At 41.8% G+C, this 14,959-nt stretch overlaps 3 long non-coding RNA genes across 3 annotated transcripts in view; 2 read left to right on the forward strand and 1 right to left on the reverse strand.

The window, feature by feature from the left end:
* The first annotated feature begins 889 nt into the window (after nt 1-889).
* Nucleotides 890-7,534, forward strand: LOC146761687 (uncharacterized). The gene is made up of 2 exons (XR_014943296.1): nt 890-5,532; nt 6,142-7,534. It is a non-coding gene; the product is annotated as an uncharacterized LOC146761687 (long non-coding RNA).
* On the reverse strand, nt 7,455-14,728 carry LOC146761688 (uncharacterized). Its single transcript, XR_014943292.1, has 3 exons — nt 13,964-14,728; nt 12,254-12,500; nt 7,455-11,245 (listed from the first exon to the last, which is right to left on the reverse strand). It is a non-coding gene; the product is annotated as an uncharacterized LOC146761688 (long non-coding RNA).
* LOC107310531 (uncharacterized) overlaps nt 14,101-14,959 on the forward strand; it is a 41,723-nt gene continuing 40,864 nt past the window's right edge. The window contains exon 1 of the long non-coding RNA XR_014943294.1: nt 14,101-14,197. This is a non-coding gene — a long non-coding RNA (uncharacterized LOC107310531). The remainder of the gene's footprint in view (nt 14,198-14,959) is intronic.

Raw genomic sequence — 14,959 nt, forward strand, 5'->3', positions numbered from 1 at the left:
CATCCAGAAGACAATTAAGCCCTCAAGTTAGGAATGGTACTGCGGCAAGAGGTGCGTTAGATATATAAACAGGAAAGCATCTGATATTTGTGAATTCCCACAAGGTGGAATTGCAAATTACACATCAACAATGAAATCCATTCGTTATAATTTCAGAACAGGTGAGCTCTAGTGGGCAGATGGAAAAGCGAAATAAGCAGAATGGAGCAGTAGGAAACAGCTTAGCAAATAGGAAAGAAATCATAAGGGAAAGGACTTAATCTCCACTGACTTTGCAGTGATTGAACTTCTGCAGGTGAGCAAACTTAATTCCCAAGAGGGTTAATTGCCACATACTGAATTGTTTTCTAGTAAACTTTTTTTTACATATACTTCATTTACCATAAATGTGTAGGGTGGGTGAAGTTTATGACTGAAAATTACAGGTTGGAAATATCAATAAAAAATGGGAATAGCCTACAATTATATTGTCTGGAGGGACACGTTACAGCAGGGTGCCTGGCCTACAAAACAAGGTGGGGAGAATCCACACAGCCGGCGAGTTCCTTCTGGCAGAATTTTAATCTTTATTTTTTAATGAACCAAGGAGTGTCTCTCAACTTTAGGTGCATGTGATAAAGACTTCTGAAAATTCATAACCTCTTGGGCCAATAATTTCCACTCCATTCTGTATCTTTCACTGCCATTTATCTTTTCTGTTTTTCTACTCTTTTTTTAATTATTTTTTCTTTCTTTCTTTCTTTCTTTCTTTCTTTCTTTCTTTCTTTCTTTCTTTCTTTCTTTCTTTCTTTCTTTCTTTCTTTCTTTCTTTCTTTCTTTCTTTCTTTTCTTTTTTTTTTTTTTTTAAATTATGGACTGCAATTACTTCTTCATCTTCAAATAAGTATATAAAAAAAAGTTCACCTGAGCAAAGTACTCTTTTGGAGCTGAGAACTGAACATTTTCCTCTGAAGTGCCAAGTTTAATTTGTCTCTATGTGTCTTCTTATTTCATCCCCTTGAAGATACTGTGTTTTAGACTGCCCAGATTAGGGTATCAGAGGTTGTTTGTTTTGGTAGCTTTTACTGTCATCAAAGTAGAATCTCTTCAGGCACGATAAACGCAATGCAAGAGCAAAACCCAATTACTTATTGGCCAATATGTGACAAATACATAGCTAGGATTAATGAGGTATCGAGCTAAGCATAACAATCATTACCCTAGATGAGATACTGCATGACTCTCTGCTTTTTGGGAAATCATCAGTCACATGGGGAGAGGCTAATTTCCATTGATGAGTGGAACAGAGGCATCTTGTGTTGCTGAGCTGCTATCTTCTGATTCTTTTTAAAGGATTTTATATCTTTCGTATCAGAATTCTCCTCTAATCTTTATCATAGAATCATAGAGTGATAGATTCATAGAATCATAGAATGACCTGGGTTGAAAAGGACCACAATGATCATGTAGATTCCATGTAGTTGCCAACCAGTAGACCAGGCTGCCCAGAGCTACATCCAGCCTGGCCTTGAATGCCTCCAGGGATGGGGCATCCACAACCTCCCTGGGAAGCCTGTTCCAGTGCATCACCACCCTCTGAGTGAAATATACTGCTGTTAGAATCTCAACAGCCTGACGTTGCCATCAAACAACCCGATCATCCCGGAACCTCAACAGTCCAGGGGAGAGAGACACAGCCATGGATGCCATGGAGTCTTCTCCCGATTTACTGCTGCATCACATGGCTTATATACCAGCATGGCTTCCTCACATGAGCATCCCATACACCCTCTATGCAACCCCACACACACACGACCATAGTCCTCCCTCGCATGAATCATATCATCATGGGGCATCCAGCAAAATGCAACTTCATATCCCTGTTCCATGGTTCTGCTTTAGCTGTTGTTATCTTATCAGTTCTTTACTCAGGCCAGTCACTCAGTTGACCTTATTCCCCAATGTCATGGTTTTGTGATTTCAGTTACTGGTATTCCACATCATAACATCATATAGGGCACTGAGAGTTAAAGCATTAATACTTCAGTTCTGGGTACCTGCCCAGAAGAGCAGGAGAACTACATTCCCCAGGGGACATTGTGGTCAGAGAGGAGATGTAACTCCTGGCAAGGTCTCCTGATCACTCTCTTCTCTCTTCTCCTTCGTCTCTCCACACTGCTGCCTGTCCTGACTGTGTGCATCACTTCAGTATCAGTGTAAGGCCGTCAGCTTTTTGGATAGTATTTCTCTCATTATATTTGATTTGTTAGCTTCAATTCTAATTATATCGTATTATAGCATGTTATCTTGCATTATGATACCATATTTAGTAAATTAGTTAGTAATCATCCCTTGATTGGGCATGAACATTCTCTGGATGCTCAAGTCCTACTGTCAAAATGTATGTGAATATTCCTGCACGACACTCTTAGAGAAAACACTTTGATGGCATTTATGGCCTCCTGAAGGACCACTTACATGTGATATAATCTGAGTCTTTAGTTGGATGAGAGCCTGCGTTCCTTTCCTCTAGACCATTTTAGGCTATGGTTCACTGCATTTTTCACTGAAAGCCCTTGTAAAAGGTTTGAGTTACAACATATGCAGGTTGTTGTAGTTTACTGATGTGTTGGTTTCACACTCACAGAGTCTGCAGGGTTATTTCTTAACTTACCTGATATTACCCAGCTTTTCCCAAAGTTTCTTTCAGATACAATCTCAGATTTGTTTTCTTGCTTTCTTGTTGTTAAGTTTTACTAAAAAAAAACCAACCACCAATGCTAGAAAACCTTGTCCAAGTGTGATTGAATGGAAACCTACCTACAACAGGGTCCTGGTTACAGAAGTACTTCTCTACTACTTATGAAGAAGTGAGAACAAGAAAATGAAGCTGCTTGGAAAATCAGTGAGTAGATCTCAGATCTTGCAAGACTAAAGTTTGAAACTTTCTTGTTTCAGGCTCTTAAGTATGAGGGAAAAAACAACCCTCTGTGTATCTCAGGACAGAAAGTAAGAAGTACGGATAGAAATACTGCTTTGTATGATTCCATCTTACTTCAGTGATGCTGACTTAAAGAAAATCTGCAGTTTTGACTCAGTAGCATTCCCTGAAGACAGGGCTATTTTTCACATTCCCATATAAACACATGGGAATAAATTCTACTGCTAGATCGCATTGCATTTCCGTCTTGAGTCAGAGTTTGATTCTTTTCATAAAACCTGATGTTATATTATTTTCAACTGTTGTTTACTCACTAAAGGAGCGCTGGGGTCAGGTCCCATTTACCTTTTGGGAGCAAACCGTGCTTCTATCCAGCAGCACCCTCTTGTGGCTTTCTGCTAAAGCACAGGCTCAAGCCGTTGCATCCGTCTTTCTAAATTCACCCGATTCACAGCTGTGCTGCTGCCTGTGCGAGCTACTCGGCAACACAAATGAATCACTGCTGGATGAGAGGGGGTTCCAGCAGAGGAATTTATATACGTTCAATTTGCTCCTTACTTTGTGTAAGCACTACAGCTGATGTTTTGGATTGGAGAAAATGCATTTCAACAGGATGTATGAAAAATTCAGTGTATTGAATGTGTCAGATAGATGGCTGAGAAGTGACTAGATTATGGCAGAGAAATACCTTTAGGAAAAGAAAAATCCCATATGCCAACAGATTCCTTAGTCTGGCAGCACTGGCTGAAAAGCAGTGGCTGAAAAGCTGTGTCTGCCAGCTGACTGAGAACCATTCTACTGACAGATAAGACCCAAATGTTTAACTCTGATTTTGATTAATGCCTGGTACAGACTCTTGGGAGAGATGATAGAGCCATCTCTTTATAGCTGTGAATCAGTTGTCACATTCTACATACTGTACCCAACCATAAGCTATGCTTTTATTCAGCAGAAATAATTGGGTTAAATATGGGGGAAAATAGTTGACACAAGATGGCCTGAATTATATGTGACAATTTAAATTACTGGTCCTGTGTCCCATGTCCCCCCCACCCCACCTCCCCCAGAACATAATTCTATGAATTTGAATTCTCTAATGATTTCAAAGCCAGCTGCTCGCTAGCATGAGAGGAAAACAGAGTTAATGATGGAAGGAGTCATCCTCACATTACTGAGATACTCTCTGATCATCTATAAAATGCCAAGGGGTAGCAATTAAATGAAAGATTAGGAAATACAAGATCTAAGTACTTCAAGCAGAGAAGATGTACCATTAGCAGAAGAGGATGAGTTCAGAGAATACTTGAGCAAGCTGAGCATATGTAGTCCATTGGCCCTGATAGGCTTTACATGTGAATGCTGAGATAGCTGTCATTGCGAGGCTACTCTCAATAATCTTTGAGCAATGATGATCAAAGGTCATGAGAGAAGCACCCAAAAACTGGAGGAAAACAAATATCACTTCTGTCTCCAAGCCAGGTAAGAGGATCCAGGGAACAATCTCTGAACTAGTACATGCTGGTGGTCCTCAGCTGGAAAGCAGACTGACGGAAAAGGAGCTGGGGGCCCTGGTGGACACCAAGTTGACCATGAGACAGCGATGTGCTCTTTCATCAAAGGCAGCTAATGGCTTCTTGGGTTGCATCAGGCAAAGTATTGCCAGAAGGTAAAGGCAGGTGATCCTTCCCTTCCCCTCTACACAGCACTGGTGAGGCCACACTTGAAGTGCTGAGTCCAGTTTGGGGCTCACAAGTACAAGACATGAACTGCTGGAGAGAATTCAGTGAAGAGCCATAAAGAAAAGTAAGGATCTAGAGCATCTCTCCTAAAAGATGAGAGAGCTGGGCCCCTTCAGCAGATAGAAATCTCAGAATGGAGATTGCATCCATGTGTACAAATTTCTGAAGGGAGGGTACCAAGAGGATGGAACCAGGCTCTTCTCAGTGGTGGCTAGTACCCAGGGACAAGAGTCAATGGACACAAACTGGAACATGCGAGGTTCCCCCTGAACATCAGGAAGAACTTCTGTGCCATGCGGGTGGATGAGCACTGGCACAGATTGCTCAAAGGCTGTTGGGTATGGTCAGGTTGCGGTTGGTCTTGATGATCTTGAAAGTCTTTTCCAATATGAGCAATTCTACGATTCTATGAGCTAGAATTACTTTTCATCCTAAGCCAGAGTCATAGGGACTCTGTGACCCTAGTGGAGACACTTTACAGAATCACAGAAAGATAGAATCACAGGAAGGGACCTCAAGAGATCCTCAAGTGCAACCCCCCTGCTAAAGCAGGTTCCCTACAGTATGTCACACAAGAAGGTGTTCAGCCAGATCTTGAGCATCTCCATAGAGGAAGACTCTACACCCTCTCTGGGCAACTTGTTCCAGTGCTCCATCACTCTTACTGTACAGAAGTTCTTCCATATGTTAGTAGGGAATTTCCTATGTTCAGGTTTTAGGCCATTACTCCTTGTCCTACTGCTACACACTGCTGAGAAGAGCCTCATCCATTTGCCTTTCACCTTCCTTTAGACATTTATCTGATCCTCTCTGTCTCCTTTTTTTCCAGACTGAATAGACCCAGGCTACTCCATCGCCTTTCCAGGGACAGAGGTGAGTCTTACTGGCCTGTAGTTTCCCATATACTCCTTCTTGCCCTTTTTGAAGACTGAATTGACATTGACTATCCTCCAGTGTTCATGTACCTCTCCCATTTGCCAACATCTTTCAAAGATGATAGAGTGGTTCAGCAATCACCTCTGCCAGTTCTCTCAGCACATGTGTGCATCCTATCAGGGCCCATGGATTTGTGTGCAATGATTTTGGCTAGACATTCCCCGATCAGATCCACCTGAACCAACAGAAAGTCTTCCTTTACCCAGACTGCTACTTACCTCCAGGGCATGAGATTCCTGAGGTCTGGTCTTAGTATTAAAGACCAAAGCAAAGAAGGCATTCAGAATCTCTGCCTTCTCAGCATCTCGTTACCAAGGCACCCACTTCATTTAGTAGGGGACCCACATTTTCCCTAATCATCCTTTTACCGCTGACATACTTAAAGAGACCTTCCTTGTTATCCTTTACCTCCTTTGCAAAGTTTAATTCCAAGGGGGCTTTAGCTTTCCTCATTGCATCCCTCCAGGCCCTTACAACATTCCTATATTCTTCTGAGGTGGGCAGGCTCTTTTCCCACATTTCACGGACCTTCTTCTTTCCTTCCAGGTTATCCAGGAGTTCCTTGCTCATCTATGCAGGCCTCTTGGCTCCTGTCCCCAGTTTCCTGTAAATGTCAGATTTGCTGGTAAAAGCAGAGCAGTAGATGAATGTTATAGCACGCTATTTGAAAACACTACTTTAAAGCAAAATGCAGCCTTTCAATTCAGAGTGAAAACGAAGTTGGTTACTTCTTGATAACTGATCTAAATTAAATGAAGCTGACTGTAATACTACCAGTGAATGACTGGGAAGAGAAGACTCCTTCCTTCACAAGTAAATATCTGAACTGAGATTATAAAGAGAACTCTGAAGAATATAGCAACAGTTATACAGAAGTCAAGAAAGCTATTGCATCAGGGGAACAGAGAAAAGCCTTGAAAAAGTGGACTATAATTACTGAATGGACTGTGGCAATGCAAATGTTCCTGAGAGATGTGGTCTGGGAAAACAGTGCTGGAACACTAAGAGTAACAGAAACACAACATGGTGTTTAGATGCAAATAAGTGTGGCACTGGGATACCAGCAGACACTATTGCTATTCAGAGCCAAGGTCAAAGAGAAAGGTCCTGAAGAAGTCTGGATTTCACATTCAAAACCACACAGGTCACTGTGATAACATGCAGACCACACAAAGGGTGGACCAAACCCTGTGAAAGGTGTCATTAGCTAAGGGCTAAATTCTTTATGCCAGTTTGTGCTACCGTGCTATCAAGAAGAAGTCAGCTACAGGAGAAATGGCATTTCTTGTTTTCCCTACGTTCTATTCCCTGGTGCAGATGGTGGACTAAACAGTTGAAGATAAACCAATACCTCTTACAGAACTGACTGCACCCACAAACTACAGCTTCCCTGGCTTGCGCTTTCAGTGTGTTTTTCCTCACAGATCAGACTGAACATTTTTTCCCAAGTTTGTCTTGCCCAGTGACATTTCTTGGCTGACGTTTCATCTTCTTTGGCAGCTGCAGAACTGTACTTAATGCTTGAACATAATGCAATGGCAGATTCAAATAAATGGCAGATCCAACCCACCCCACATATGTGCCTTACCCTGCCGTGGGATAAGGAAATGACAACCAAAGCAGCTTTTGGACCACTGTATTTTTAGGCCACTGTGATAAGGCAAATTGTGTAATTGTGTTTAGGGTTAGTTCACTTTTGGGTTTTAGATATAAGGCACTGTGGCTGGCTCTGTCATAAACGTTTGGCAGACAGTCAGTAGCACAACAATCTCAGCCAACCAGATTTAATGTGTCAGTAGCACAACAATCTCAGCCAACCAGATTTAATGTGTCACTGCATATGGCAGAGACCTAAAGGTGAATCTGCAGCTGCAAGAAAATCCTGTTTTAATTTGATTCATTTTCATCCATGAAAAATTCTTCTCGGTTCTTTTGTTCCCGAAGTCAATAGATGTTTAATTCTATCAGCTTCCCATTGTTTGAAATTTTCCATCTATAAATACAGCATGTGTGTATACACACACAAGAATGTATTTGCCTTAAAAAAAAACCCAACCAGACGTATCACTCAGTATCTGACAAGTGTCAAATCTTCATAAATGTCTACTTCAGAAAGCTGTTTTCCTAAAACTTCCTGTTGCAGTTCCAATTAGCTTGGCAGACTTTCTCACTATGCAGAGCCCTGCCTTTGCTATCATAATACCAAACACATTAGAGATTTCTGGTCCACTGTCAAACTTTCTGCTGACCCTCATGTATTTCTTTCCCAAACCTTCTGAATTTCTTTTCTAGTCTGCCGTATCCAGATTTCCCAGCTTTGAGGATCAATTCAAGCACTTTTCCTTTCAGCATTTTATCATTGTACAAAATCACACACATTGTTCTTCAGTACTTGAGAAACGACAGAACTGGATATTTTAGTTTACTTTGTGACTGTTGCAGAGTAAAATACTATAGGAAAGTCACCTCCTCAAAGCATTTCAGTTCTCCGTTTGAGATGTTATTGAATCGTCCTGCTCTGTTTGCTCAAATGGGTCATCAAATTGAAATCCAATTTCCCAAGATCCCGGATGGTGCTGAGTACCTTTCTTTCTTGCATCACAGCACCAGATGAGTCAACCCTTTCCTGTTGCACACAGGCATCCTGAAAACTGTCTGAAGATGGAAGAGCCCTGCTGAAGGAGGTCAGCTCTCCCAGGAACTTAGCTTGCCTTTGATTCTCACTCTCACTGTGAGTCAGAGAAGGAACAGCAAGCAGAGCTGTAACAAGGCTGAATGCATCCTGAAATGCATCCTGACACAATTTCAGGGTGGTGACCCCTCCCAGGAAGGGGAATAAACATACTCCCTGGCTTTAACGTAAGTGTTAGAGAGCAGTGTCAGTACGGTCTGCATTACAGGGTGATGACTGTGTGTAGGGATGCTGCTCATCACACGCTGGCTCTCAGGAAGTCATTCGCACAGCTTGGCCATTCCCTACACAACTTTGCTGCAAAGCTCTTCTCTCAGCCCCAGAGATGTGATGCAGGTGCTTTTTGTGAGCAACTTCTGCAGCGGTCTTTCAGGCAGTGAGGCAGTTTTTGAGATGCTGACTTCCAGATTAAAATGACGTTAGATAAGGCACAGCTGCTATACACCATCCATGGCTGTTTCAAACCACTGCCATTTTTACGGGAAGTCTGAGATGTGTTTTACCAAAAATTTGGAGACTTTCCTTTATGATCAATCATTGTAAATGAGGTTTCAGTCTTTTATCTCGTTTAGTTTTCATGCTGCCTGGCCAAACAGGACTTCTTGGTGACAACAAAAAAATACCTTTCCTGGATGAAACTCAAAAGAGCACCCTAAAGTGGTAGCTCTTAAGTTTTAAGCCTCTTCAACTTAATATCCACCTCCTTTTCTCGAGCACTTCCTGCTCCACACTTTATTAACACTTCAGTGTGTTCCTCAGCCACTGAGGAATGTGATGTTGAATTTGGCCCAGCTTTGATGGAGGAGTTGGACCAACCAACCTCCAGAGGTCCTTCCAAACTAAATTATCTCATGATTCTGCGATTCTTACCTGCCAAAAAAATTGCTTGATTGCATTTTCTGCAGTCACCTCACCAGTATGTATCCCATTTCATCTTAACCTTGCATTTGCTTATTGACACAAATTGTAGTTAACAAGGTGAACTTAAGAAAAATCACACCAGTGTTTTCTTTTCTAATCAGCAAATAGATCACGGTAACTTTCCCACATAATTGGGTCCCTTATGAATATTAATACGTGTACAATAATTAATTTATGTCAAGCAGTCTTCTCAGACTGAAACTCCTGTTTTTATTTCTAGGCCACTTTTAAAGCACCATGAGAAATTTCCAGCTGAGCAGCAGAATCAACAGCACAGTTTCCACCACATTAAACAGGTTTGGAGCTACACCGTGAACAAAAAAATGTGTAAGAAAAGCATATGACACAGATATAATCAGAACAGACCATAGATAACTTCACGGCTAAATACCTTTCTTGAGCTGTTACAAGGAAAGCCAATACAGTTTTATATATGCCTAATTTAACACAAAAATTAATTTAACTTGCATTTAAGTATCCCCTGTAAAAGTTCTTGCTGGGTAATTTTAAGGATCTAAAACAGAGCACATCTCTTCTACAGCTTAATGATAAGGCTTTCGTGACCAAAAAGGAGCTAGGGGGCAAGAGAAAAGGTAGTCTTTTTTTGCAGTCCTTCATAAAAGATTAATTTTCTAGTTAGAAAACTCTCTACGAATGTGAGTTTACTGTAACTCCTGTTTGCTAAGCATTTGCATGTGAGGTTTTGACTCTGCCAGTACTGAGTGTTATTCTCCTCATGGAAAGAACTCTTCTGAAATTGGTCCATGAAGGAGGCTGGGATCAGCACTAAGCTTTGCAGAGCTCGCTATTCCTGCACCTGAAGTATCTACTTACTGGTGTAATTAGGAACCTGTTTCTACTTTTAAAAAATGCCTAGATAAGGCACTCAGTATGTGGGACGCCTGAGCACAGCAGCCTTTATAAGGTTTAAATCCAGAGCTGCTGTAGGACATACTGGTTTTCTATGGAAGCCCTTTTGCTTTGTATGGCATACTTGAATATTCAGCAGGACACGGAAAGGGAATGAGTACGATACTACAGTATGGTCACCGGAACACTCAAGAGTGTTGGGTAATGTGCCCAGCAGCAGTTAAGCATTTTACTGAAAACAGTGATTAGAATACCTCCCATGAATTCCTGGTGATGATAACATTTACCTAGATGTTTCCATCATCCTGAGATGAAAAAAGATTAGGTCTAGGTGAATACCTTACATTCAAGCAACTATGGAAAAAAAGGCAGACTCTTTGAGTCATGGTTCTGTGGAACTGCATGCTGACATCATTGTTGCATTGAATACTGCAGATGAAACAGGAGAGGGAAAAATATGTCCCCTACATCTCAGTGGTGTTTCCATATGAAATACATTCAAAGTACTTGGGCTGTACTGTACTGTACTTCAACGCCTTAGGTGTTGGTATCAGGCACAACAAACATCTTTAGGTTTTGGCAGCATCTCAATAACTGTCAGTGTGTTTATGTACATATTTATACCAGAGCATCTCTATTTTAATCAAATGTACCTGAAGTGGCATAGAATCACCTGAGATGCAGTTGTGTAACTTCAACATTCTATCTGTCACGGGTTAACTGAAAATCTACCTGCGTCTGTGACAAGTGGGCCCCACAGGGGCCCTAGCCCGAAAGGAAAAGGGAAAAGTTAATTAGGAAAAGAAAACAGCGGCAACGATCTAAGGAGGCACACTTATTTACTAAATACTATATCGAAATACAGGATAACACAATATAATACAATATAATTGAAATTAGGCTAACAAATCAAGCAAAATAGGAGAATGAGTCCCAAAACCGAGAGGCCTACTGTAACTCTAGGGGAAACGGCTGAAGGCTCCCACATACTCTCCTGGACACCAGGACTCGAAAGACATCAGTCCAGCCTGAGAGTGAGATAATATAGTGTCCTGGTCCCGTTACTTATCTCTGACCGTGATGTTCTCTGGGATATGTAGTCTTCTTCTGTAAGTTGCACATTCAGTAAAATTATTCATGCTCTATATGACGTTATGATGTGGAATACTGATAGCAAAATTACAAAATTATTAAACCATGACATTCCACCCCTTATTCTACATCACTTCTTCAAATTTTCAAGAATCGAGCCCTAGTAAACCAAAAGTAACAACTTTTCTGATCCTTCTCAAACCTCAATGAAAATGGCTGAGATCCATAAGTTAACAAATACACAAGGGAATACTTGCACAGCTCTGAAGCACTGAAATTTTCTAGAATTCTGTGAAAGAACACCAGAGATATACATTGAAAGGCATTAGATGTGTTATGAATGACTGAAGATAGTCCTTGGCTAGAAGGCAAGTTTTGATATGGCATACGAACAAACAAAGAGTAGAAACAGAATTGGATAATAATAAAATCATGCCTTTAGTCAGTAGGGATAGCACTAATAGTTTGTTCATACTGGTATTATTTCTTATAAGCAGAAGTGAATTCCTGGGAAGGTTTGAGTGTAGCAGAGAGGAACAGAGATAGCTTTGGGAATAATATTGTAAGTACACCTTCTGCCAAATGGTATCAGCGGTAAAAGAAAGCTAAATTTAAATATCAAAGACATTAAAATTGACAAACACGCTGGCTGCCAGCCAGACAGCCAGGGAAAGCTGAGTTGTTGGGTTTGGTTTCTAATGAGATTGTTTTTGTATCCCAGTGAGCTTGGCAGCAAGCTGTCTGTCAGGATGTAGCACTGTGCAGGCAGCAAGACGCAGAGCAAATGTGCAGAAGAAAAATTATCAGTAAATAAGTGTTTCAAAGGCAGTTGACATGGAGGTAATAGTTTGATCCGTGTCAGCAGGAGAGGTCACCCAAGAATGGAAAACAGAAGGGGGAGGCATAGGAGGAAGCTTACATGGAATTCTCCACTTAGAGGTTGGAGAGAAAGCTTTGGAATGATTTTAGACAGAGAAAGAGATAATAGAAAATGTCATAAACTCCAACTCTAAGGATTAACAGCAGTGTCACGGGCAACAGGTATCTCAGAGAGGATAAGGATTGTGAGCAGGCTGGATCTACCTCAGTTTAGAAGACATGACTAAGTGGATAGCTGTGAAGGAGACTTGAACTGGTCTGGGAGTCTAGATCATGGCTACCTTCTGTATTTCCTGATTGCCATCACAGTCAATTAATTAATCCAGCTCTTTTCCGTAATGGATGCAGACAGCAAAGGCTCGAGGACATGGCATTTCCACTTTATTTATTTGGACAGCACCAGAGGCCAGAGATGTGAAGAGACACATAGTGTGAGGGTAAGATGTTTCTTCTAGGAAAAATTAAATCAACACTGTAACTGAACAAATGCACTGAATGAAGGGTGGGGAATAGGGAAGAAATGGCATAGTCAGCAGCAAAGGAAGAGAAAAACAAAAGATGTTGATAGTCATATTAAATTGAGATTAGCAGGCCCAATTAACATTTGTTATCTTCACCAAGTTTGCTTATGAAACCTGTAACATTACTACAGAAAGCTACATGTTAATTTAAGAGAAATCAAGATGCACAGATAACATCTTCAATTGCTAAAATCAAAGCAGCTTCTCACAGGATCATCCTGATAAGGCCTCTCAGAGGCTGGATGGCAGATTACTCCCAACAGAAAGGTGAAAAAAATCTCTCCAGAACCACTCCCTTAAGCATGCCTTCCTATTCAGTTTGCATATTGTTTTCTACACACCTCTTCATTGATTAGCATCTTCATTAATACATTAGGATTTAACTAATACTGGCTATGTAAATTCACTTAATCAAAGCACGAGCTGCAGCTCACGTGCAATACACTGAATTTGCATCGGGTTTTACAACTAACTTTTCTCTACCTGCACTCCTACAAGCTAAACTCAGCAGCAGGGAAGGAAAGAGGGGGAAAAGATTTTCAAGGACTCCTCAGATATTTCTTAATGGGGTGCAGCACATCGCATTTCACAGCCTCTCCTTCATTGAGGCCAGGGTCTCAAGAAACACCAGCAAGTAGCAAATTGCATGGGCAAGAACTGCCAGACATGCCCCATGCCAATAAGGCTGCTGAGCTCTTGAACTCTCCCAGCTGAATTATTTCTCAGCACACTAATTTTACCCTGCCGCAAAATGGGCCTACCAGCAGCCTACTTTGCAAAACTGCAATGTTCTCATTAGCTAATATGTGCTAAGCGTCTGGAAGTAACTCTTGGCTCATAAAAGAGGGATCTCAAAATATCTGTTCAAAATGAGAACACATTCTCAAATGAAACAGCTGACGTTTGTTTATGGAGGCAGTGAGGCCAGAAGATTGGCACCCATGCTGTGTTGGCCTAGCTGGGAGGAGGCCACCAGTAGGTGGCTGCAGATGGCAGCAGTGGGGCTGGCTCCAGGCTGGAGAAGAATACTTGTGCCTCTGTCAGCAGCACTATGGCAGAGTCCATCCATAGTTACGCGTGCCCTAGATAGCCTGTGTAAATCAATACTGAGTAAATAGTTGCTTTGCATGGAGCAAAAGACAGCAAGTGATGAGTCATAAGGAATAATAGAATCATTATGGTTAGAAAGATCTCTAAGATCACCCAGTCCAACCATCAATCCAGATCACTCTAAACCATATCACTTAGCACAGCATCCACCCTTTTCCTGAAAACCTGCAGGGTGACTCCACCAGCTCCCTGGGCAGCCTGTGCCAACCCCTCACCACTTGTTCTGAGAAAAAAGAATTCCGAACATCCAACCCAAACCTCCCTCTTATCCCATCACTGTTACCTGGAAGAAGAGGCCGACCCCTACCTCACCACAACCTCCCTTCAAGGAGTTGTAGACAGCAATATGGTCTCCCTGGAGCCTCTTCTTCTATGACTGAACAATCCGAGTTCCCTCAGCCGCTCCCCATGAGATCAGTGCTCCTGACCCTTCACAGCTTTGTTGCCCTGCTCGGGACACACTCCAGGACTTCAGCATCTTTCTTGTAGTGAGGGGACCCAAACTGAACACTGTGAGGTATGGTATGTTTATGAAGGCCCTTTCTAACTTGATGAGCTAGTATACCTCAATCCATAACCAACCACAACTCATTTACTTACACTACGCTTTAACACTGCTCTTGAATTCTAGTTTTGGCGTGCTCTGAATCAGAAACTTGCAGTCCACCAGACTTGCGGGTGACTCACTTGTTACAGTGAGGGGGATTTCAGGAGTCTGATGAATTTTCCTTAGAAAGTGATTGGATAAGAATTGTTTTTTGATGGTCTCCCCAGCACCGGCCTGCCCATTGGACTCCATGCCCTGGGATTTCACAAGGTGGTGCTTCTGGGGTTTTGTGTGTCAGAGCAATTCTGAGTCGAAGGATGAGGAAATCACCAGCACTGGTTGAGGCATTAGAGAAGGAAACAGACCAGAGCCTTCTGTAGCTGCATAAGCCAGCAGTAAAACCAGAGAATTACACAAGCATTGCACAAGGGAGACCTGACTGGAAGTGTTGCCTCTGGCTCACATTCCTTTTAAGCTGCTATAAAACTTTAAATATAATTAATAAATAACTAGGCCTCTCAAGCAGAGATGAGCCCAAAGCTCTGCCCCTTGCATGAACCGAGTTTGTTATTTCAGCTCTTGATATAAAAGTACAGAATATCACTGTGTGCTATAATGAGGCTTTCAGCTGTGTACTTGCTACTGGAGGTGAGCCAGGCAGGACTGGCTGTATTGCTGCTGCAGGAAAAATATAAACCTAGGCAGCCTAAAGAAGAAAGTTGCCTAAAGCCT

Source organism: Coturnix japonica, chromosome 2 (assembly GCF_054131305.1).
Source record: "Coturnix japonica strain WE chromosome 2, WE-NBRP24, whole genome shotgun sequence".
NCBI lineage: Eukaryota > Metazoa > Chordata > Aves > Galliformes > Phasianidae > Coturnix > Coturnix japonica.